We start from the raw sequence: 26,274 nt of genomic DNA, 5'->3' as shown, positions 1-26,274 counted from the left end.
AGGAAATGAAATAAAATATGTGATTAACAAGTAAACAAATTTTGAAACATAATTTCAAATAGTGATAAGTGCTATGAAGACAGTAAGTTAGAGTGATCTGATAAAGAGGGAATTGGTAGGGACCTTAAGTTAGGTGGGCAAAGAAGAGAGATACCATGTTTCCCTGAAAATAAGACCTAGTCGGACAGTTAGCTCTAATGCATCTTTTGGAGCAAAAGTTAATATAAAACTAAGTCTTATTTTAATATAATATAAGACTGGGTATAATATAATAAATACTGGGTATAATATAATACAATATAACAAATGTAATAAAGTATAATGATGGTCTTATATTAATTTTTGCTCCAAAAGATGCATTAGAGCTGATCGTCCAGCTAGGTCTTATTTTTGGGGAAACACGGTGTATACTATATACGTAAGAAGGTGATATTTGAGTTGATACATGAGTTATTAATTTACAAAACAATAAGTCATGTAAAAATTCAAGCAGAAAAACAGTAAGGGCAAAGACCCTAAGGTGGAAAACAGCTTTGAAGACTCTAGGAAAAGCAAGTAGGCTAGTATAACAGAAGCATGATGGCTGAGGTAGGGGACACCACAAAGTGACATTGTAGGGTATGGTAACATCTGAAAGATCATGTAAGGAAGATCATTTAAGTTTGTGTAGTGTATGTAAGCGGTTTGAATTTTATTGCCTAAAACCCTAATTTAAAGCCATGGTAAGGACTTCTGTATACCCTTGTATACATTAGTGAATGAAACTTTCATTTTTATATTCATTCAAAAAGAAATTATTGAGGAACTCCTGCATGTTAGAGTCTGGATTTGGGAAAGAAGGTACACAGGAGGATAGACTTGGCACTTACTCTCTAAGAATTTATAGAGTGATAGAAGAGAAAGTGTTAAAAGCCCCAAGTATATTACATGTATAAAGTATTTTGGATGTTCCAAGAACTGATACAACTTCCAATTGGTAAGATTCTTACATGTGCTACAGCAGGTAAATTGAGCCTTAAAATACAGGTATGAACTGAGCATGTGTAAATGGGGTTTGGGGTGTGCTAAAAAAGGATTAAGACAGGAGGTGAAATACAGGGCCTTTTATGGAATTTTACGGAACAACATTTAGCCAAGTATTGCTGATACAGTCCATGTATGTGAGGCAGTAAAGGGAAATGTATTAATTCATTCATTTATTCAGTGAATATTTATTGAGCAAGTACTCTGTAGAAGGTAACAGCTTTGCTGCTAGTGAACAGTAGTGAATAAGAGATAAAGTTCACGATCTTATTATGTAGCAGTCCAGTAGAGGAAGGCAGATAATATACAAATAAGTAAATATAGACCAGAAGGTGGTGATAAGTGCTTTGGAGGAAAATAACACAGAGGGGAAGGGAAGGTAGTTTGTAGGCAGTAAAAGTTTTACCGAGAGTTATCAGAGAAGGCTTCTCTAGTAAGTGGCATTACAACAGAGACCTGAAGGATGTGAGCGAATAGCTCATGCAAAGATCTGGGCAAGTGTCATCACAGCAGAGGAAAGAGTAGTTGGAAATGCCCGGAAGGGGGAACATGCCTGGAATGTTCAAGAAAAAGTATAGAGACTGGTATAACTGAAATAGTGGGCTGAATGAAAAGCGATAGATGAGGTCAGAGAGATGAGGTGGACAGAGGGGATATAGAGATGTAGCAAACACCTTGTAGATGATAGCCATTGGGGAAGCCTTTGGAGTGCAATGAACAAAATAGTCGAATGATTTGACTTTCGAATGATTTGACTTTCATTGTGAAGGGAACTATGACTACTGTTGAGAAGAGTCAAACAGGATGGGACAGAAGTAGACAAAATAGGCTCTTGAGGTTATCCAGGTGAGAGATGATGGTGGCTTGGAGCTGAGTGTTTATGGAGGAAGTGATGAGAATGATCAAATTGTGGAAATACTTATAGGATTTTATTATGTAGCAAATATTGGATAAGAGAGAAGTCAGATTGACACTTTTTTTTTTGCCTAAACAACTGGAAGAATGGAGTTGCTATTCACTCAGATGAGAGATGAGGAAGACTCCAGGAAAAACATGTATTTGCTAAGCAGTCTAGTTGTTATTTTTGGACATAATAAGTTTGAGATTTGTAACTAAGTAGATATTTTGAACATGCAGCTAAATGTATGGGTCTAGAGTTTAGGAAAATATGTCTGGACTGGAAATAAACATTTAGGAGTCATTAGGAGATAGGTGATATTTAATGCCTTGTGACTAGATAAGTCTATATAGACAGAAAAGAAGGCCTAGAATTGAGCTCTGAGTTAATATAAAATTTAGAGGCCAGGGAGAGGAGGAAAAACCAACAAAGGAGAGGAGTGCTAGTGATGAAGGAAAGAAGAGTCAAAGGAATTAGTGTCCCAATAACTAAATGCAGCAGAGAGAGAGTAATCAACTGTGACAAATACTTTTAAATAACTTGAGAACTGAAAAATGACCGTTGAATTTGGCATTGGGAAGTAATTAGTGGCCTTGACAATATCAGTTAGAGAGGACTGGTAATAAATAAAACCTCACCAAATAAGATCAAGAAGGAAAAGATGGAAAAGAATTAGTGAAGGTTAACTCCTCTGAGAGGTTTTGTTGTCAAACGTGGAAAAAAATGGGACAGTAGCTGGAAAAAGGCAGACAAAGGAAAAAGGTTTGCCTGAGATGGGACATAAGTTAATCTAATAGTATGTTGCTGACATAATCCAGTTGAGAGAGCAAGAGAAACTGATGAGATAGAAGAGAGAAGGAGAATTGGAGAAGTGATGTGTTTTGAGTGGTATCTAATGCACCCATGGGTGAGAAAAAGCAGATCATACTGGTACTAATATTTACAGGTGAGTAGACGTGGTAGTAGAAGCTGGTAGAAATTCTTTCTAATTGCTTTTTTCTTCCTAGTGAAATAGAAAATAATTTCATCAGCTGAGGATGAGGCTGGAAAGGAGGTAGCTATAGTAGTTAGAGGAGAGAGAAGATTTTAAAGAGTCCTCTAAAGGAATAGGAGAGAAAAATAAAGTTTATTTCCCTAAATGAATCGTAGGTCAGGACAAAATGTCTGTTTGAGATTAGCAGAAAAGCCTTTAAAGGTGATATCATTAAATTAAGTGTGTATGTTTTTCTCCAGTATGATTGCTTGGTCAGTGTAGAAAGAGCATTGAATTTAATCTTTACTTTTGTAAAATTAGTATGATATTAGGGGCAGTATGATGCATGAATAGATTTTAAGCAAGGACATGGGGGATACAAGTACAGAGAAAGGGTGAAAATATCACCACACTGCAGTTTCTGGAGTATTGTTAGAGTTTGGATACAAGAGAGCCTGTGGGTATAGAGGTGTTGCAGTTATTGGTATTTGATTAAGTCTAGTTGTTTTCATCAAAGGGAGTAATCAATGTAAAAAAGGAAACAAGATCATTTCATAATGAGGAAAGAAATCAGGATAAAATGATGAATTGTCAGTATAAAGAATAAAGAACATAGGTATAATCTAAGATTATGTGAGATGCTCTGAAACTTTTAAAAAGGAAAGTGTCATGATCAATACTTTAAAACAAGTAATCAGAAAGGAGCATGAAGAGAAGTAGGTAGAGATTGAAGGCCAGAGAAAACATTAGTCTACTGGCATAATCTAGAGCAAAAAGATAGAGGCAAAAACAGAAAAGATTGGATTGTGCTCTGTTTTCTTCATAAAGAAATATAGGAACTTGATTCATTGTCCCAAGAATTTGGCATGCAAAGTAGGTAGATAGGCATATATAGATAAACAATTTTGATCAGACATAATAAGTGCTATGCTATAGATGTGATCAAAATGTTACGTAGACACAGAAGGGACTGAAGAATTCTGATGATTTTGCTATCAGCAAAGATGAAGGATAAAGGAGAAACTTAATTGAAGACATAAATTGTTAGCTGAAGGATGAGTGAAAATTTTCTTAGCACATCAGGTATGCTAAGTAGAGAGGAAAGCGAGCTTCAAGTCTAAGGAGTATAAAGATCATGACATGTCAGATATACAGTGCTGTTTCAGATTAACTTGAACCTGGCGTTGGAGGGGACAGAGTAGGAAATAAGGTTAGACTTAGAAGCTGAAGCCAGTTATGAAGGACTTTACATGCCAAGCTAAGGGATTTGGACTTTTTTTTCTGTTTATAGTGAGGATTCACTAACAGTTTTAAGTGTGTACTTTGAAAGGATTCATTTGTGAGTGTGTGTACATGTATGTAAGCATGCGCACATGTGTCTGTTTAAAACAGTGCATGATGTTTCTTTTTGTGAATAATTCTGAACTGATTTGGTCACATTTTGATTTCCCATGAAATGAGTGACAATATAAAGCTGGATTGAAGTTACGATATTTGCCCATTAAAAAGAGTAAAACTAGCCTTCATTTCTAGTAATTCACTTGGAAAACATTGACTTCATCACTATTATACTTTAACAATTGAACATGATAGGACAATTATGTGATAGGAGCAAAACCGGAGCCTGGCTGAAATCACCAGGGGTTTAGTTTCTGTTTGAATCCACTTCCACATCTGTATAATGACAGGTGTGGGGAATAGACATATTTGATAACTCTAAGGTGTGTTCCATGTCTAAAAATGTGATGACTCTATGTCAAAAAGGAAAAAGACAAACTGTAACTAAAATTTCACTGTGAACATCCACAAATCAGAAAAATAAAAGTGGGTATAGTCTTTTTCCAACTCAGGAGTAAAAAGGAACATCTAGTTACCCAAAAGAGAACTTGATCAAAATGCTAGTAGGTCAACAATCTAGGATGTAAACAATTGTATTGAATGTTAATACATCTATACTGATTTTCAAGTATATGTTAGAACATTGCTCTCTGGTCTGCTTAGCTTCAATTTTGTTAATGGTCAGTTATTACTCAATTTATTTCATTTGAATTCAGATAAGTAAACCAAACCCTTAAAACAAAGCCAGTGAGTTTTTCCTCTGTTTATATGTTTATGTAATTTTGTGACAAAATGTTGTGACAAAACCACAGCTTTCAGTGGGTGCATGAGGTTTAAGTGGTTTCATCTCAAACTGGAACCAGATGTGAAAACTGGTGAAGTGACCAAATGTCATATTACAAAACCAAAACAAAACCACTGCTCAGTGTCTTCGTCTCTAAAAAGCACCAAAATGATGTGTTTGAAGAATCAGCAAAGGTCTGAATGAAACTTGTCTTCATAGGGAATTAGGATTTAATCCAAGACCAGCAGAGAATTAAATCATCAAGGGATTTGAATGAAATATTTGCAGTGTAGATATGAGAGGAAACAGTTAATGGTTGATCAAAGTCATAGAGCCTGATGATTATTCATGTTGGGGTATTTTTACTGTCCGACAAGCACTCCTATCCATTTTATTATTCTGCTTCTTTTATATGCCCCAGTGGGACTGCTCTCCTCTTTTCCCCCTATCAGTTTCATTATGGCTCATCACAAATGGTCCAGCTCAAATTCATTTACAAAATAATATTTGCCACAAATACTTCACTTTTCTTTAAAGATCATCTAATGATCATCTAATCCCCTTATTTTATAAATGGGAAAATATAGCCCGGAGAGTAAAAGATTTGTTAAAGTCATACCATTTACTGGAGGTTTATAATTTCTCTAAATTCCTACAATTTTAATTATTTATAACACAAATATCATTTATCATATCTAGAGAAGGGCACCTCCCTGTTTATGAACATCCAACTTGAGAACAATATAATCCCATGTTGAACATTGTGGGAATCTACCTATTAATGTTGTAGGAATATTTCTCTGTGAGTCCCCAAATGATGTAGGGGACTTTTGAGTGAGTACTGGGATCCTGTCTCATGAGACTGAGGAATGGAAACACGGACCCAGGAGAGGCAAAGAGTTTTAAAAAGATGATAGTTCATTGAAAGCAAAGGATCAGAGCTCCTGAGCAGGAGGGGGTTCCGAATGGGGGTGCCCAGTGACTGAGTCGAAAGCTCTTACTTTTATACCTTCCCTCACCTGCTTGGGAAAAGGGGCTAGAGCCTTCTAATGGAATTTGTCTATCAGGTTTGTCCTGTTTGCCCATCCTGAAGGGATTAACGAAATAACCCATTTCTATCTATCAGATCTGCTCCTTTGTCTGGCGAAAAGGGTTTTGAGATTATTTATTAACCTCAAGGCGCATTGTCATATCTTTGTCCTGGAGTGAAGGAGACATTCCAGAACCTGGAGTTTCAGGATATGGCTGCCTTTTGTTTATTTCACCAGGGATCTTCCTGTCTGCCTAACAACATGTTAACTAACCTGTCTCATTAAGCATCCCAGGATGTGAGAAATGTTCCCAAATGCCACAGTCTGTTCTCCATATTGGTGCTTTCTTCATAGGTCCAGAAATATAGGAAGGGACAGCACTATTTTTAATGTCTTTAAATGGTTCCAACACCTGAAACTAGTACTTTAGTCTTCTATTGCACCATATTTTTTTTCTTATGGTATTCAAACACCCTACATTTTCTAGTTCCTTCTTATCAATCATTCAACCAAAGATTAGCAAGATAAGGTTTACTCTTCCCTGGTCATGAAGATCTCAAAACAAGCAATGTAAAATCACTTTGAATCCAGTAGTGACCTAGAAGAGAAAATAATCTAGTAGCCTAAAATGTTATTATAGGAGATGACAGATAGATAGATAGATAGATAGATAGATAGATAGATAGATAGATAGATAGATAGATAGATGTATATATATCATATAAACCAATGACAACTAAAACTTAGAAAAGTAAAAAAAATGTACAAGTTCACCCAGGATTTAGCTAATGTCAGAAAGAAACGTGTTCCAGTCCTAAGATCAATGTTCGTCCCGCTCACCTACAAGTGTTAGTAGCATTGCCAATAGGTTCATTTTCCCAGACCAAGGTTCTACTACCATCTCGTCAGTCTGCTTTCTAAAGTGGTGATAAATTTTTTTCAAGGTTCTAATTGGTAAACAATTCTGAAAAAAATGACAAAATAGTTGTTTCCTCTCATGACAAATTTAAGGGCCTTACAGAACGTGGCATGGAATTAGCATACCTAAGCAGCACCCAAATATCAGTAGAAGAGTCAGCCTTCTTGGTCACTTCCTGGAAGCCATGTTGTGATGTATTCAGGATGTTGGTGAGTGCTCAAACACTCTCTAATCCAAACTCATAAGTAGCTTCTAAGTGTATGATTTCCTGACTTTCTCTAAGGGTGATTGGCTCTAATACATAATCTTTCAAGAAATTAGCAGATTTAAGTAAACACCAAGGTTGGCAATACTCAAGCACCTAAGTATTTAAGGTTAACTGCACCACAAACATTCGGAGAGCCTACATATGAGAACTTTAGGAGCAAGAATTAATATTTTAGTAAATTGGACTCTCATCTCTTCTACAGTGATCTTTTCATTCTCTAAATTTCTAATTTTCGTGAGTACCATTATCATCACTTATATTCACTATTATTCAACAAATATGGAATCATACCTTCAACAGCTTGTAGTCTAAATAGTAAACATATATTGATCACCTAGTATGTGCCCAGTAGCATGCTAGGGTCTGAGTATATCAATTTTATTTTTAATTTTCTTTTTTTTCACATAACAACAATTCCAGAATACTTAGAAGACAAACATAAAATTACAACTTGCATTTATTAATTAATCTCTAAATAAGAGAAGCAGCAAAAGAAGTAAAACCTTACTTCCATAAAACAAAACTTTAGTTGCAAAGATCAAATGCCTCCTGAATAAAGACTTCAAAAATTGGTTTGTTTATATAAAATTCCAATCCAAAGCCTATGAAAATACAAATTAAATACAAATGAAGATACAAGTTAAAAATATGTAAATTACCCTATCATATCTCTAAAGAGGAAAGTCACAATTTGTTATTTAAAATACTGGTTCTCTATGAAATTGCAAATGGGCAATTAAGACAGTGACCCTTTAAACTTTATTCTAACATTTTAAAAAACTGAAAAAAATTCATGCTTAAAAATATATAAACATTGCTCATTTATATCTTTATTAAAGTATATATGCGCATATATATATACATCTATATCTATATATGAATGAGCTATGTTTATTTAAGAAATGGCTGTAAAACTAAAAATTTAATACTATAGAAGAAACAGGAAAATATATTCAAAGATATATTCTGACCCAGAGAAACAAATGTTTTCTAAGTTATGTAAACTCTCCTAAAGAATGTAAATGTAAATGAAAGCTTGAAAATGTAAATGAAAAACTCCTCACCTCATTATAAGAAACTAAATACCACCCCCCTACACACACACACACACACACACACACACACACACACACACACACGCACACATTCTAAACAAAGTCCCTTTTATATACTTAGATTCAAAATCTCCTAAACAATGTATTGAAAAATCTGACAAACAATGAACTGAAAACAATATATTCTGAAAAAAGAAATGAAAATTTCCAAAGAATACAATAATAATATCTTCTTTGCTTCATTTGATGTTTCTACATTTTCTTAGCATCTGTTAAAAATTTATTAGAATTTGCCTGGCATATATTTTGACTTCATTTCAACTTTTCAAAAGATTTGTTCAGTCTCTCTTGAATACAATGTTTAAATGCTTATTAGTTTGTTAGTTTGGTTTTGCCCTATTTGAAAATGTATGTCTTTTAAAGGTAGTCTTTTTATACTTGTATTTATTGTGATCCTTATCTATCATCTTTTTGTCATCTTTTCCCCCAATTATATGGTAAATTTTGAAGGGAGGGAATTGTGTTTGTTTTGCTTTTTTCCCTTTCATACATTTTCATAAAATTTAAAGAATTTTCAACATTTGTATCTCTGGTGATTTGAAATTTATATATCATATTTTAATCTTTCAATGATTACATTTAAATTTAAACTTTTTTTCCAGTCATCTAGATTTGCATGGTATCTATATCCATTTGTTGAACAAATGAAACCTTATCTCAATTTTGCTTTCACCCGTCTCACTTATCTCTCTGTAGATAGTCTGGAAATTCAATTGCAGATTTTTATTTACATCATTTTTTTACAGTTTTCATCGGCAATTATGTAAACTTTAGTTTTATTGAATTCTTCATCATAGTGTCTGTATCCTATATTTTCCTTTCTTGCATTCATTTCCTATTTTATTAAAATATAATTTTAATCAAGGCTTTTAAAATGTTCTGATCCCTTCATTATCTAAAAATATCTTTGTTTTACCTTTTCTCTAGGATGCTAGGTTGACTGTCAATTCTAATTTCAAAATCATTTCCTCTCATGATATTCCATATTCTCTTCAATGATTGTTGCTAATAAAAAAATTTAATGCCCATCTGCTTTTTTGTGTAACTTAACAATAAGTTGTCATCATTATATTGTGGTTGCATATATATTTTAGCTCCCTGAACTTTCATGGTAATGTCACCATTCTCATTCTTATGTTTATTTATTATGCTTGACACTTGACATCTTGTAATCAGCTGTTTTTTGTGGTGTTTTTTGGGTTTTTTTTGTTTGTGTGTTTTGTCAGTGTTAATAATTTCAACTCCTTCATTATCTCATTTTCTCCTTTTAAAACTTCATTTAACTACTGTTGAAATATGTTGTATGTCTCCTGATTGCTTTCTCATGCTTTCCATGTTTTTGGCTTTTAGCATTGAGGACAATCATGTGGTCATTTAATTGTTCTTAAGCTGTGTTCATTCTAAAAATCAGCCTGTTTTTCGGGTCTTAACTTATTAAATATATATATATATATATATATATATATATATATATATATATATATGTTCAAAAAAATTATAACTAACACTAATAGTCCCACCGAGCACAAAATATTTTGTCATATTTTCTTGCAGTCATACTTTATGGAAAGACTTGAAGTCCCTTTTAATCACTCCCTTCTTAGTTCTCTGCCCTTCTCTCACTTGCTTTAATAACTACTATCATGAAAGGTGAATATCATCACAAACCACTTTTAATCACTTTTATCTAGGCATGTATCTGTAGGCAATATATAGTTTGTTTTTTTGATAATAGTTTTATTTTTCAATTAGAGTTGACATACAATATTATGTAAGTTTCAGGTGTACAATGTAACGATTAGATGTTTATATAATTTACAAGGTGACCACCCTGATAACTCTAGTACCCATCTAACACCATACATAGTTATTACAATATTGACTATGTTCCTATGCTATACTTTACATTCCCATGGCTATCTTGTAACTACCAATTTGTACTTCTTAATCTCTTCCCCTTTTTCACCCCCCCCCCAACACCCTTCCCATCTGGCAACCATCAAAATGTTCTCTGTATTTACGAATTTGTTTCTGTTTTGTATGTTCGTTTGCTTTGTTCTTCAGATTCCACATATAAGTGAAATCATATTGCATTTGTCTTTCTCTGTCAGATTTACTTCACTCAGCACAATACCCTCTAGGTCCATCCACGTTGTTGTAGATGGTAAGATTTTATTCTTTTTTTGTGATTGAGTAATATCCCATTGTATATATGTACTACCTCTTTATCCATTCATCCATTGATGGACAGGTTGCCTCCATATCTTGTCTATTGTAAATAATACTGCAATGAACATATGGATGCACAGGTCCCTTCAAAGTAGTGTCTTAGGTTTCTTCAGATAAATACTCAGAAATGGGATCACTGGGTCCTTCTTTGTCTCTTGTTATAGAGCCTTTGTTTTAAAGTCTATTTTGTCTGGCATAAGTATTGCTACTCCAGCTTGTCTTTTTCAATTTTCACGAAATATTTTTTTTTCCATCTTTTTGCTTTCAGTGTGTGTTTGTCTTGTGATCTGAACTGAGTCTCTTGTAGGCAGCATGTGTAAGAGTCTTGATGTGTTGGTCCAGGGACCTCCTGGGAGGAGCCCTGCTGCAGGCCAGATTTACCTGCAGCTTGTGCCCTGTCCATGGCCACCTTCCATGAGCCAAAAAGCAATCCGCAGATGGCAACCACCCACACTGGGCTTGGAGGTGCCTGTGAGAGGCCAGGCTGGTAATCAAGGCTGGCTGCTGCTACTAAGGGCTTGGTGCTGCTCAGCACGAGGTATGGGGCATATTGAGAGCAGATGCTTCTTGTTTGGATTTTGTGAACCTTTGAGAGATTTTCAGACAGTCCGCGGCATGAGCCAAGATAGGCATTTGTATGGAAAGGCCACTGGAAGTGGCATGGGTGGGCCTGCAAGTTGGGTGGGATGGAGTCTCAGGGAATCACTATGGCAGGGTGAACTGATGATATAAGACAGGTTGATGGGGACTCAGATATTGCAGCCATCTTCGTCTGCATTTTGGGCCGGGGGAGGGCTCAAGAAAAAACAAAGACTTCCACCAGTGCTTTTATCTATGAGAATTCTGCCCCTCTAGTCCTCATCCTGAAGACAGACAATTCGGTTCCTCCTTGTATATCCTTGGAACATTTGGAGCTGCTGCCCCAGCATAAAGCTCAGAGTAAATGAGTCCATCAGCAAGTAAGTCTATGTGCGGGTCCTTTAAGAGGAATGTCTGGGATTCCAGCAGGCTTCCATCTCACTCAGCCACAATCTCCCCTGGTTTCCACAATCAGATGTCATGGTGACTTCTCTTCTTGGCACTAGAACCCCATGCTGGGGAGTGTGGTATGTGGCTGGGACACCTTCTGCCTGGGTGGGGGAGGGGTGGGAACTTCCGCAGCCAAGATATTTCTCCCAATTTTTAACTGGCACATGTGGGTATAGGACCAGCCTATTCCATGTCTCTGCCCCTTCTCCCGTTCTGAAAAGTGGCTTCTTCTGTGTGTTCTTCGTCCTAGGGCTTATGTTCATCTAGACTCCAGGTGATTCTCAATGATGGTTGTCTTATAGTTTAGTTGTAATTGTGATGTCGTGAGAAGAGGCAAGCACAGACGTTACCTGCTCCACCATCTTGACCGGAAATCCCCATATAGCGAGTTTATAGTTTGTGTTTTAAATTGTACAATTGTCTTTCTGTGATATATATTGTCTTACATCTTTCTTTTTAACTTAATACTGTATTTTAATATCTAGCTATTTTATGTAGTTCAGTTGTTTTAAATACTATATGATATTCTACCATACATTATTTCATGAACATATTTTCTTATGAGTGGACAACTAGATTTTTCCAACAAGTTTTGCTAGACTTTTCCAACAGGTTTTGCTACTATACAAAGTAAATAAAATATGCTTGCCTAAAGTAGGGACATTGTTTTGTACTGCTGTAGTTTTAGTAAATGTACATTGAAGTGAGCATTCTATAAAAATTATTAAATGTTTACTCACCAGAATACACCCCACTGTCTATTTCTTCAAAAGTACCCACTAATGTGATTTTTGGGTTATGGTTTTCTACAATTTTATTCAGATTACATCTGTTTATTCTTTCCATAATTCATCAACTATCATATTTCTACAATGATATGTTTCTTATTATCAAGTATTGCAATGGGATATTTTCATATATAGAAACATATGTGCATATTTTTTGCATATATTTTTTTTCAGCCCCGTCATTTCTGTCTTCTGCACATACCACCCCTTTTACTACATCTTGTACAATAACCTCTTAAGAGTAGTTCCCTTTTCTACTGTTTCATCCTCATTATCAACTTTCCACAGCATTAGGGTTATCTTTTAAAATTATAAGTGATCTCATATCACTACCCTCTATCCATAAAACCTCAATAATTTTCCATTTCAATTAGGTTAAAATATGAATCTTTACCCTTTTCTACAGGGACATAAATGGTGCAAACCCTGTATAGTTTTCCTCCAGTTGTATTTCCTTCCAACTTTCCCCTCACTCTCCTTGTTCCAACCATTGTAGATTCATTTTTTGTTCCTCACATACTCTGAACTCTTATCTTAGAGTCTTTATGTATACCATGGCCTGTGTTTGAAAAACCCTTCTGTGTTCTCTATCATTTGCTAATTTCTTCTAATTTCCTTTTATATCTCAACCCAATTTCACATTTGCAAAGGAGGAGCTCAGGAAAGAAATTATTTTCTTTTTCTCCATAGGGAAAGGACATGATGTTGTGTTTCTAAGGAGGAAGATCTCCTGATTTTAGAGTGAAGATAAATAGTTTTTTATGAGGTGTTAAGAGCTGACCTTATTCCTGATGGCAAAAAATAAACTGGTAGTTCTCTTTTGTTTGTAAGGACCTAAAGAAGTATGGACCTGGAGGACATTTGGGGAAGGACATGGATAAATAGGACTGGATCCAAAATACTTGAATCCCATCCAAAGAGCAATTCAGATATCAGCCAGTTACCTGCAAGGACCAGGACAGTGGTGTGGCAGGACTAACAGTACAGCATTCAGTTGCCTAGGTCTATGCAGGTCTTGGGCAGTAATTCCATTATAATAGCCTAGGAATGCCTCCTCAAGGCAAAATCAAATCATAGTTATAATTCTGACTATTCAATTTTGTGTAAGACATTGAGTACGTCACTTTATCCTTACATACATCATTAATTAAAGTGATAATTTCAAATATTTTCCAATTGTTCAAAACCTCTACAAAGGAATTCTGGACAAAACTTCTTTTTTTTAGTTATGCTGCTTTTGTTTATCACTTAGGGCAACATTAACTGGAAATCCCCTTGGAAAAGGGGCCAGTAATTAGGCTATTACCTGGTATAGTACTCATTATTTCCTGTTCCCCTCAGGTGGCTTTAAAATAACTATACTGGACACACATCTTAGATCCTGTATAAGCTTTCAAACAATAAAGCTGTAATTTTAGAAAGAGCAGAGAAGTTACCCTGTTCTTGTTCTTCAATTAGCTGGAAGGTTTGGGGCTGGAAATCTTTGGAACAATCCCTCATGCCTAGTTAGTCTTGCTTGTCAGTTTATATAAGAGGTCTCTGGGTGCCAGAAGAACATGTCAACCCTGGAATGTGATTTTATGAGGAAGCCCATTTAACATTTATGTCTTCACCAGGGCAATCATTATGTCTACTAGTAAAAGATTTCTAAACTGGCTTACAATGTCAAGTATCACATTCAGGGCGAAAGTGTTTTGGTGGTCTTAATAGCGAATCGTGTGCATGCAGTTGTCCATTGACTTATTGGCTTGCAAGCATGGCATACTTTTGAATGTCAACTCAACTTGTAAAAATAACTTGGACTCTTAAACACTTAGGTCTGTATAATAATTTATAGACATCAGATTAGAATCCCATGGAGTGCTTTGGAAATTTATTTAAGTAGACTTTATTCCAGGAAAATCTCATCATGTAAGTTTGATAGTTAAAACAGTGTGCTAAATGTTCCAGGCAATTGCCTGCTAACTTGAAATCATGTACACTCAATATAAAAATTATGGCCCCTAAATTTTCGAGGTAAAAAATATATTTTTTACACTTCTTCTTGCAAGTCTATGGTTTATTTACACTCTAAATTTAGAAACCCAAAAAATTAAGAGCAAGAATGGATTCAGATAACATCTGACCAACTCTTTATTTTTCATTTAAGAAAACAGGCCTAGAGGGGGAAAGTGGCTAATATGGTTATATAGACATTTACTGCAGACCTAAAAATAGAACACAATTTCCTATACCCAGAGTTGTTTTAACGGCACCCCAGATTATACTAAGTCTAACTATACGTAAATGTGTTTATGTCCAAAATGTAGTTTCATTCATAGAATGTAAACCTCTAGTTCTTATGTATCAACTACGAAATTGACACAAATTCCCTTTTTCACTCAAATAAGGGTAAAAATAAATAAAGTATTGAAAGAAAACTTAACAATTCCCAATGCACACTTTATCAGTAATAGTCTCACTGGTTAAGAAAAAACAACCAATTCATCATTGGAATTCTAATACAACCAGAGTTTTTAAATAATGGATTTCAAGTTTGAAAGGACAATAACCTGAAAAGAGAGGAATCAGGTAGCCATCTAGGGATATTTATTCAAATGTAAACAGGCACCCTTTTAACATGCCATATCTGTGGAGTTAGAACTAGAAATGATAGAGAAAAAAAAGAAAAGAAAAACTTGGAAGAAAAAGGCTTCCTCATTGTGTCTTCCGGTTTATTGGATCATACTATCTTGCATTATAGTTCAAAATGCCATGCTGAGCAATGTATGAGGCAGTCAAACAATTTTTGACATACTATAGTTAAATAACTTAAATTTTAGAGTCATTCAATTATTACAAACACAAATCACCCAGCTTGAAATGAATTCAAACTTGTTCAAAGACAAATCACCTTATTCTTTTACAAGGACTTGGGGTGAGAAGGAAGCCATAGTGATAAATACCACACAGGATGTTATTTTTGACCACTTATAAACCTATATTTTTTATACTCTCTTTTATGATTCATTGAAATAAAAAAAATTACCAATTTGAAATGGTAAACACATTACAAATCTAATCTTTCCACTCCCTTGTTTTTTTCTTTTTTTTTTTTTTTTGGACTTATATTTAGGCTATCTGTATGGTTATATTTTTAAAGATAATGAGTCTGAAAAAATGTATTTTAACCAGAAACACAAGGTTCCATGGGAATTTTCAGAGAAAATTGTGACTAAGAAAATGTTATTGCATGGTAGTGACACCACAGGGTAGGGAATTCTTAAAGTAATCCCTTAAAGTATTGAGGTTTCTGACCCATCACTGCGATAAGTTAGATTAATTTGTAAATTCTATAGATCCATTTTCCAGAATAGATGATATTAAAGAGTAAAACAAAGAAAGAAATATATCCAGAGTTTTTCAAATTCCTTTAGTTTTATTCATTTTGAAGTTTTCTACTAATTGAAAGCCATTCATATTCAAAATTATATAGTTTCATCTGAATATCAAATTATCTCTTTTATAGAGAGAAATATACCTAAATTTAAAGATAATTGCATATTAATTCATGGAAGTCAGAAAATAATTTTTAAAGATATTTCTCCCTTTTCTTTGTTCTTCGAATCTTTTCTCCAGTCCATGTAACTCATGTAGAACCTAAAACATTATTGTTGCTGAAGTAATACATTTTTAATTATAGTTGACATACAATAGTATATTAGTTTCAGGTGTAAAACATAATGCTTTTTTAATAAATGAATGAGCTCACGTATAACTCAAGTTTAATTTTGCAGAGAATTTTTGCTCAAATTATCATCAGTAGTATATTTATTATTGTTTCCTCTAAGCTATTCTTTCAGTTCATACCAAAATTTATTCATCTTTACTCAGATTCGTACGAATATACTGTATTTTGCCATGTATACTGCACATCCATGGTTTTGACCTAAACTTTCAGGGGGAGAAAGTCTTTCGTTTTAATTTTTTAATTCAAATTTTTATTTGTTTACATTTAGGTACTGTTTTTTTCTTTTTGTATTATAGACGAATTTTAGCATTTATTTTTTAACATATCATGGTCTAAGAAATTTTATGTAACAAATAATTACAAAACACAAGAACAGACACAGGTACAAGAAATTTTATGTACCAGTAACACATTTACGATATTTACGCACCATAGAAGGCCAAGAACTCTTTGTTGTTGCAAGTTCATTGTGAGTTCAACAAAACCGATTATCATATCCCAGGGTATAATTTTGCATATGGATATCATTATTGATTTCTAGAGTTACACTTTTAATTCATAAGCACAAATAAAAGAATTAAAGCATTTATATAGATGTGGAATTAGTATTACCCATGTATAATGCCCATCCTTTTTTTTCCCCCTCACATATTTGGGCAAAAAAGTACACATACACGGCAAAACATAGTAAGTTATGGAAATGTCAGAGCTAGGAAAATAATAACATGTAAAAAATCTTTACCAGTATCAGAGTGGATAAGAACGCACAGTGTTTATTGCACATTTATTCTGCATCAAATCCATTATTAAAATCCTTCCCTAGATTATTTTATTTAATCATCAAAACGACCTTAGGAAGTGGGTACTATTAAATATACTTACAATGAAACTGAGACAGCTTAAGCAACTTGACAAACGTTACAGAGTTAGCAAAAGGTATAGCTGGAAAATAGCAAATCTTGGATTTAAACTAAAAGAGTATGATTCCAGTGCCCTAGGTTAGACTAGATAAGACTTTTTTAGATCAGAGGAAACAATCTATTTAGGAGTGGTAAGGAAGGACATGACAACTCTAGGTAAATTCCCTTTATGTAAAATTTTGAGTTTTCTTCTTTTACATAGGATTAAAAGTTATGTGCAGAATATACCAAACTGTATTTCAATGATGATTTAAAGAAAATTAGAAAGAAATAAGCAGTGTCTAGATAAAACAATTATTTTGTTCAACTTGACTTGATTATCATTTTATAGCTTGACATTTTGATTTCTTTTCTTGCCCTCAGAGTTTCTTCTTCAAATAGTAACAGAATGACTTTTTTTTTTTTTTAACATGCATCAAATCATACCATTTCCATGTTTAAAATCCTCTAGTGGCTTCAGTCACATTTCTACTCCTTGCTATTATAAATTCCACTCCTTTCTATTAATGGGTTCTACAAGGTCCTATATGAGCTAGCCCTTATCTACCTGTATGACATCATCTACTTCCACTTTCCTCCTTAGTCACTTAATTTACCATCCACCCACTAGAAACATTGTTCTTCTTCAAATACGCCCAGCTCATGCACTTCATGAAAAGCTCCTCCCTCACATGATTAAATGGTTCAATTCATCATTTCATTCAAGTCTCCGTATACGATTCTCTTTAGAGAAAGATATTCTCCTAACTTATTTAAAAACCACCCTTAGCCTTATCATACATATCCCCTTCTCCTGATTTATTATTTTCATGGCTTTCACTGCCTGCTTATATTAAATCATAGTTTACTTGCTTTTTTTATCTGTAAATTCTATGGGAGGAGGGACTTAAGAGCCACACTGTTCACTGTTGTGTGTCCAGTGCTGTGACAATGCCTAGGACTTACTAAGTATTTATTAGCTATATGTTGGAAAATAAATTTTATAATCCTGTATTATTTTTAAAATTATATTTCTAGGGATAGTTGTACTTCTTCACTTTAAATCATGTTGAATAAAATTTCTGAGTACAAACATGTTTAGGAAATACCAATTATTTCATAAAAGCATATTTGTATTACTTATTAGGTCAAAATTATTTCTAATTTTACATATATCTTCTAGCCTACAGTTTTGTTTTTATTATGGTGTTTAAAAGAGGAATGATATAAATAGGTGATAGATGAATTGTTTCTCAATACTTATACATTTCAAAATGAAGCTGAACCTCTTTGATTATTTCAGAGAGCCACAAATGTAATAAGAATAGATGTCTCAGCAACCAAAAAGGGTTTTCTGGACTGTTTTCCTCATTTGCAAAATCAAGGAACTGGACCTGATGGTCTCTGAGACCCATTTAGTTTATTGTTCTACAAATTGCTTATTGTAATTTGAAAAACAAATCTTATCTATAACTCTGAAATATAAAAAAAATAAAATATAATTTTATTAAGTTAAGTTTCATATATTATAACTATAGATGCCAATAACTTACAAGAATCTTTTTTGATTAGCAAATATCACCCAGATCCTCCACTTAACTAACTGTGTAACATTAAATGGGTTGCTTCGTCTTTCTAAGCCTTAATTTCTTCACTTGTAAAATTGAATTAATTATAGTATCCACCTTATAAGGTCATTGTTAAAATTAAATGAGCTGATGTGTGATGCTCCATTAAAACACTCTTTAGCATATTACAAGTGCTAAATAATTGCCAGCTGATGAACACAAACACAATTAATTAACTTAGGATTTTAAGAATAAGTTAAAGTGAAGCATACTACCAAATCATCTTAATATTATTGATCACCTTCTGCATTTCTTTTTGAATCGGAGTAGGGATGTGTGGGATATTTCAAAAAGTAAATTTAAACATAGATCTGATTTAATTAGCATCATTTAGTTCAGACAAAAAATTTTATTATGATTATTTATTTTACCTTCAATCATTTATGCAGCTATATTAGCACTGCTTTTTCATATTTAGAATATGTTATAAGAAATGTAAGCAAAGGGGCCCAACAATTCATTTATAGAAAGAAATGTATATATCTCTCCTTTAATGAAACTAGGAGAAGACTATTATGCCAAACCACATATTAGGAAGATTACTTGCCAAATATTTCAGAATTGCAGCGTAACACCGGAACCAATATTCACTTCTGAAATTAAGCAATGTCCAGGTTTCACGAAAAGTTTGTGAGAAGCTCCTAAGTAACATAATCAGAATTCTTTTGTTGGAATAAAAATAAATGAATAAAACCAGAGTTATTCGGTGGGTCACAGAGGAAGAGAAGTAATTCCCCATGGGTCACTAGTCATTATTTCCACTCAGGAGAGCATTAGGGAAGGTGAACCTGTAATAGGGATGACAGAGACATGCCATCTTCAGCTAAAATGAGCTTTGCCACTCTGAACTAAGGTGACTAAGCTAAAAATGATTATTAAACAAACAAGAGAACTCTGATCTATGAGGTTTCACTGTGAGAAATGATAACCCTTACTAATGTATTCTGTTCACCTCAAGAGGACTTAGATTAAACATACAAAGGAACATCACAAATTGTGCAAAAACATATTCTGAAATGTGCACATTCATGAATACACATTCACAGATAGTTACTTCAATTTGGAAAGAGAAGAACAAAGATTCATCCTACTAGATACTAAGACATATTACAAAACACAGTAATAAAAACTATTGTGGGATTAGTTAAGGAACAAATAACTAGACCTAAATAACAACAAAAAAACAGAAATAGAGAATTTAGAAAAATACCCATGCACATAGCATGGGTACTGGGGCTAGACTGCTTGTATCTACAACATTGTCCTAGAAAATACTATTTGTGTTACCTTGGCCTAGTTATTCACCCCTCTGTGCCTTGATTTTCTCCTCTGTAAAAGTACTACTTCATTTGGGGGGGGTTGCATGTAAGTTCTAGTCTCATATAATACATTGCTATCAACTATAATTATCATGTTTTACATTACGTCCTCAGACCTTATTCATAGAACTGAAAGTCTGTGCCCTTTTACCAATCTCTCCCTATTTTCCCTACCCGCTTACCTCCTGGAAACCACTTTTCTACTTCTGTTTCTATGAGTTTGACTTTTATTATTGTTATTATTATTATTATTATTATTATTATTATTTGATCCAACATACAAATGGTATCATGTAATATTTGTCTTTGTCTGTCTGGGTTGTTCCCCTTAGCATAATATCCTCAAGATAAATATGTGAGGGAATGGATGTATTCAATAACCAAATGGGGGAATCCTTTCAATGTGTACGTATATCAAATCATCACTGTACATTTTAAATAACTTATCATTTTATATGTCCCCTCAATAAAGCTAAAATTTTAAAACTGCATATTATAAACAAAAAATAATACCTTCTTTCCAGGATTGTCATCAGGATTAGTTGAGTCAGACACGTAAAACAGTAGTGGGCATAGGGTTAGTGCTCAGAAAAGATTAGTTATTATTAGCAGTTATCAGAAAAGAAAACATGCATCCCTTTGTAGATAGTGTTGTAGATACTGGTTTATTCTATGGTTAAAAAAAAAAAAAGGAAACCATTAAGAAATTCAGGTGAATTTTTTAAAATCAATAGGAATGATAAAACTATAAAGCTAATAAAAAGGATTTCTTTTAAATTTTTTAAAATATATAAATCATAAGGGAGGCACTTGATAAACTTGATTGCATTAACGTATTTGTTTATAAGAGATATCATAGACAAGATTAATAAAAGTTAATAAAAGGGTAAAAGATTGAGAGGAGATATTTACAACATCTAATACTAATAAGTGTGTATAGACTATAAAAAGAATATGTAAATGTATTAGTATTAAAATATACGAAAATAAATAATGACCCAAAATAACTCTAAATGGAAGAAGTTATGCTCTAAAAGAAAAGTCTGTGAGCACTGAATTATTTTAAATATACATAAGATTAAACATCTTTCAGAATTATAATTATTGAAGAGAATGTCAAGTTATAAATCTTTATAATTGTAAAAATAACACTAACTAAAAATTGAGATGATGGAAGCAAGCAGAGGAGATAGACAGAGATATATATACATATATATACATATATATATATATACACACACACATATATACATACATATATACACACACATATACATATATACATTTATACACATATATACATATATATACATATATATATTCTTCATTCTTCAAACTAGGGAAACAATAGATAATATTCAAAGCTTGTAAATGAGGAAGCAGTTTTAACTAAAGAATTATTGTAATCAGAATATAGCTACCCATATTATCAGAAAAACATGAAAACAAAAGTGCACAAGACAAAGCAAATGTAGACAGTAAAGCAACAGAGCTCAAAATAAGCATTGAAAATAAAAACAAACATTAAATTATAAATCAGAAATATGGAACACGTTGCTGAATTTCCAAAGCCTGCCACATCTACGTTTTTCTAATAAACACTCTAGCTCACATTATACATGTTTGCAATATGCTCCTTGTTTTCTACTGTACTAACAGCATCTTGAGAGCTGGTGTAATGTGTGATTCACCTCCATGTAATTCTGTGCATATAGTGGGCACTAAAAAACAAATCCTCAATTTATAATTAATGTATACATTTAGAAGAGTGCATGCAAAAGACTTTAAAATTTTCATTTAAAGTTCTTTAAATCCTGCTTCTGATGCCAATATTTTGAGGAGGTTTGAAGAACAATTAAGAATAACATGTTAACTTTTACTTAAAGAGTTCAGTTTTAGGGTCTCAGCAGGGGAAAAAAATGACATACTCAAATTGAGTAACTGGAAGAAGGTTTCAGAAAAAGATTTTTGGCAAAGTTATGGGTCGAGTGTAGGGAAACTCTAAGCAATAACTCGTACCCTAGGACTAGTAATGGGAGTACTGTCACCATCCCGAGTCCTGTGGGAATGAAGTGAGGGATCAATTGTGAGTAGAGAGAGAAAGGAACACCTGACAGGAGCTGTGACCTTCGGTCTAGAGAGCCAGCTGATCGACAATCTCTGAATAAGACTGACCATGGAAATAAAATTTGCATGTAACTTTTTTTCCACTCATCGAATCTCCTGCAAGTGCCTCCCATTGGTCAAAACCAACTGAATGCTAGCGGACAAAGGAGCCTGCTGATACAGCTTACACAGTCAGCCTTCCTGAGCAGAGTGCAGCTAGAGAAAAATGAGTAGAGGTTCTGGAGTAGCTAAGGAAAGATATTCAGCACAGAGGCTCTACTTCCTGAAACTATAAGAATATGTTCATGGCAATTTTTTTCCCAGGTCAACAGATAAATATTGTTTGTATCAATAAATACCCTGTGCTAATTCTAAGCTTCTATTTGACCTATAATTACAATCTCTATCTTCTATTTCATCTAGTATTTTCATATAAAACAGAGAAACTGGTCCATGCAATCAGATAAAGAGTTCTCAGCCATGAGTCTTATTTTGTTTTCCCTGGGTTAGGAAATCAGGTCTATGATTTAGTTTCTGGTCAATAAAAACTAAGTCATGAGTGACTGAGATAATTTTCTATTCAGCAATAATTTTCTGAACCGGCAGTTCTCAGTACAGCAAAGATGGATTTATTTCTCTACAAAGCAGATCCAAAGAAGTACCTAAAGAGTGTCTTCTCTGTCAGCTTTTAGCGTAGCCAATACTCTGGTGCCAAATCTTACATTACCCTTTTTACCACATCATTAATAAGGACAGATGTTTTAAATTGAGGATCACACAAAAGCCAAAATATGCTCTTGACCTTAAAAGACAGGATTAAACTTCCACTGCACTATAATGCTTTTTTCATCCAGAGACATTTATTTTGGGATGCATTCTTTTTGTTAGAAATTTTCTGTCAAATGAACTGAAATACTTTCTTGGTCCCTCTTTGCTGGTTAAATTTGAGTTCTACAGAAATATTTTCAACTTGTCTCAAGACAGGCATAGAAGGTAGTGTAGACAATACTCTCACCAAAGAATTGAACTTTAGGTCTCAGGTTAAAAAGAGGTAGTATGCCATGATATCTTTTCTTAACTCCTCTCACTTTTACAAGAATTCACATAAAACATGTGCTCTCATAGTCTAGCAATTTCTATTCCCATCTACGCAGTCATGATTTCAAAAGTTCTATTCAATAATCTGATTCCTTACCTACCTCCCTTACTCTAAACCTCTATGGCTTATCTCCTGGGATACATTCTGAATAGTTAAGAGATGCCTGAAAAGCTCCACTTCTTGAATGAACATTTATATCCCCACACTGATTAGTCATTGGATATGGGCCACCCTAGGAAGAGATGCAACCTTGGGCAAGGGAGCTCTTCCAGATGAAGCTGGGGCTTTTAGTAGCATCACTCCCTAAAAAGTGGATTTTAGTGACACGGTGTCTACTGTACCAATAAATCACCTCATCCTATCATTTTATTTCTTAAATAACTCTCAAGGCAGTCCACTTCTTTGTGTCCCAACTTCCACTGTCCTAGTCCATCACTAACACTTCCCACTATACATCAGCTTTGTAAAGGATTTCACCATGTCCAGTATATCTCTCTTCTCATTTATTTTCCACAAAGTTGTACAATCTTTACAAATCACTTATTGGGACACCTCTCTCCTCTGCTTAAATACTTTCAATAGAGTCATATTGCCTTTATGATAAAACATGAATTCTTACTATGACCACTAATGCTCTAAAGATTATTGCTCTTCATGTGTCTTCCTTAACATCCTGAAACCACTCATTTCTCTTCACAGTATCCTCTGGCAATGCCAGGCTACACCAAGCCTCTCAAAAGCACCAGGCTATCACCTTTCAGATTTTCCATACATTGCTTCTCCTCTTGGGAACACACATCACCCATCTCTGTCATTATGGCTAATTAGGTTACTCTTTTGCTTAGAGAGGTATTTCTTAAATCTTTAGAATACAGTAAATCCTCTCTTTCTTCTCCCTTAGCACCTTTGATTACCTCTACAGTAAAACTTTCCTATTGGAAAACTTTTACAATTTTTATCATTATTCTTTTAATTTGTACCTGTTACTTGCTAAAGAGTCTCATGAGGGCAGAGCTTGTGTTTGACCTAATAATGAATATGGCCCAATATCTGGTCCATAGTGTCAATACATATCTGTTGATTGAATGTATGAGACTCATCTGAAGTGACTGTCTAAACTGATCCAAGAGAATACTTCAAAATTTGTAAAACTTTGAGAATTATAATTCAGTAATAATGCCATCCTAATTTGATAGGATCACATGGAATTTTAAAAAATATTTTCTCTTTTTTTCTTCATGAAATTTGAACCAATTTATAGCAAAGGTTTATGAGAACAGTATATCCTCAGGTAGACTTGATCTGTTTGCATATCAGCATATTACTACTACTTAAGGTTTTTAAAGGATTAAATAAATTTACCTACAAAGCATTTAGAATAATTTTGGGCACTTAATAGCATTTAATAAATGTCAGCCATTATTTTACGCTTAATGAACTCTTCTACCTAGTATTCTATTATATAGAGCTGCCTATTTATTAATGGATATGTAACAAATATTAATAGCTTACAATCATATAGCCCTTTACACATTACCAAGAATTTCATATCTATTAACTTATTTAATTTTTACAACAACCCTGTAAATCATATAGGACATGGATTGTTAAACTGTCTGTGACTCAATTCTCACTTCATTAATAAACCATGGAATATTCATATAAAATGACTAAAAATAATTTAGTCAAATTATTTTATTATAAAAAAATTATTGTTATTATTTAGTAGCTCCTCAAATGTTCTACTAAAGTTGAAGAAACATGCCTTACCTTAAAACAGGAAAATTACTATATATATGTTTAAAAGCATACATATATGCATCAAAAGACACATACGAAATTGTTCATAGCAGCAGTATTCCTTATGGCCAAGAACTGGGAAGAAAAATAATAACAGAGAATGGATATTTAATAGACAACATACTTATATACTAGAATGTTATCTGGTAATGAAAACATACAGTTAAAGGCAACAACATATTTGAATATCACTAACCTAATGTTGATCAAAGTAGTCAAGAATAATATATACTGCATGTTTTCATTTATATAAAATTCAAAAGCTGGAAGGTAATAAAGGTAAAACTAATAAAGGTAAAACTAAACTAGAATTTGTAGGTTCCTAAAAAAATTAAAAATAGAATTACCATATGACCCAGCAATCCCTCTTCTGGGTATCTACCCAGCAATCTGAAAACATTTATCCATAAAGATGTATGTAACCCGATGTTCATTGCAGCATAATTCACGGTGAGCAAGACATGGAAACAACCAAAGTGTCCTTTGATAGATGATTGGATAAAGAAGATGAAATACTCAATAGATCAGCCACAAGAAAAGATGAAATAGTGCCATTTGTGACAACATGGATTGATCTTGAGATTATTATGCTAAGTGAAATAAATCAGACAGAAAAAATAAAGAATTACATGACTTAACTCATGTGGAATATAAAAGTGAAACAACAAAGAAACAAGACAAACAGAAAGAAACAAAACTCACAGACACAGACAACAGTTTAGTGCTTACCAGAGGGTAAGGGGAGAGGCTAGTGGTAGAAGAGGGAAAAGGAGATCAAATATGTGGTGATGGAAGGAGAACTGAATGTGGGTGGTGCAAACAATGCAATAGATAGATGACGTATTATAGAAATGTACACTTGAAACCTATATAATTTTAGTAACCCATGTCACCCCAATAAATTTATTGAAAAAAAGAATTTTATACTATAGTTATGTTTGTCCAGAGGGAAGAAACAGTGAGTAGGAGCGGAAATGGGTGTGGCAATATTCCATTTCTTGAACTGAGTGATGATTATATATCGTAGGTGTTCTCCTTGTGATACTTAATTGAACTCTTCAAATATGTTTCCTCTACATTTTTTTCATATATGTGTTATACACTGCAATTATATACAAGAATGTATAAAATATGTGTATATACATCTACGCACAAATACGTGTGTGTGTGTGTGTGCATTCAGAAACTGAAGTATGAGAAACCATTAGTTTCTCTAATTGAAGGCAACTTATCAAGCCCCTGTGACAACTGATAATGGGCAGTTTTTGACCCTGACATACTCTTATAAAGATATGTCA

The sequence above is a fragment of the Rhinolophus ferrumequinum genome, chromosome 2 (assembly GCF_004115265.2).
Source record: "Rhinolophus ferrumequinum isolate MPI-CBG mRhiFer1 chromosome 2, mRhiFer1_v1.p, whole genome shotgun sequence".
Taxonomy (NCBI): domain Eukaryota; kingdom Metazoa; phylum Chordata; class Mammalia; order Chiroptera; family Rhinolophidae; genus Rhinolophus; species Rhinolophus ferrumequinum.
Note: the sequence above shows the minus strand (reverse complement) of the source record.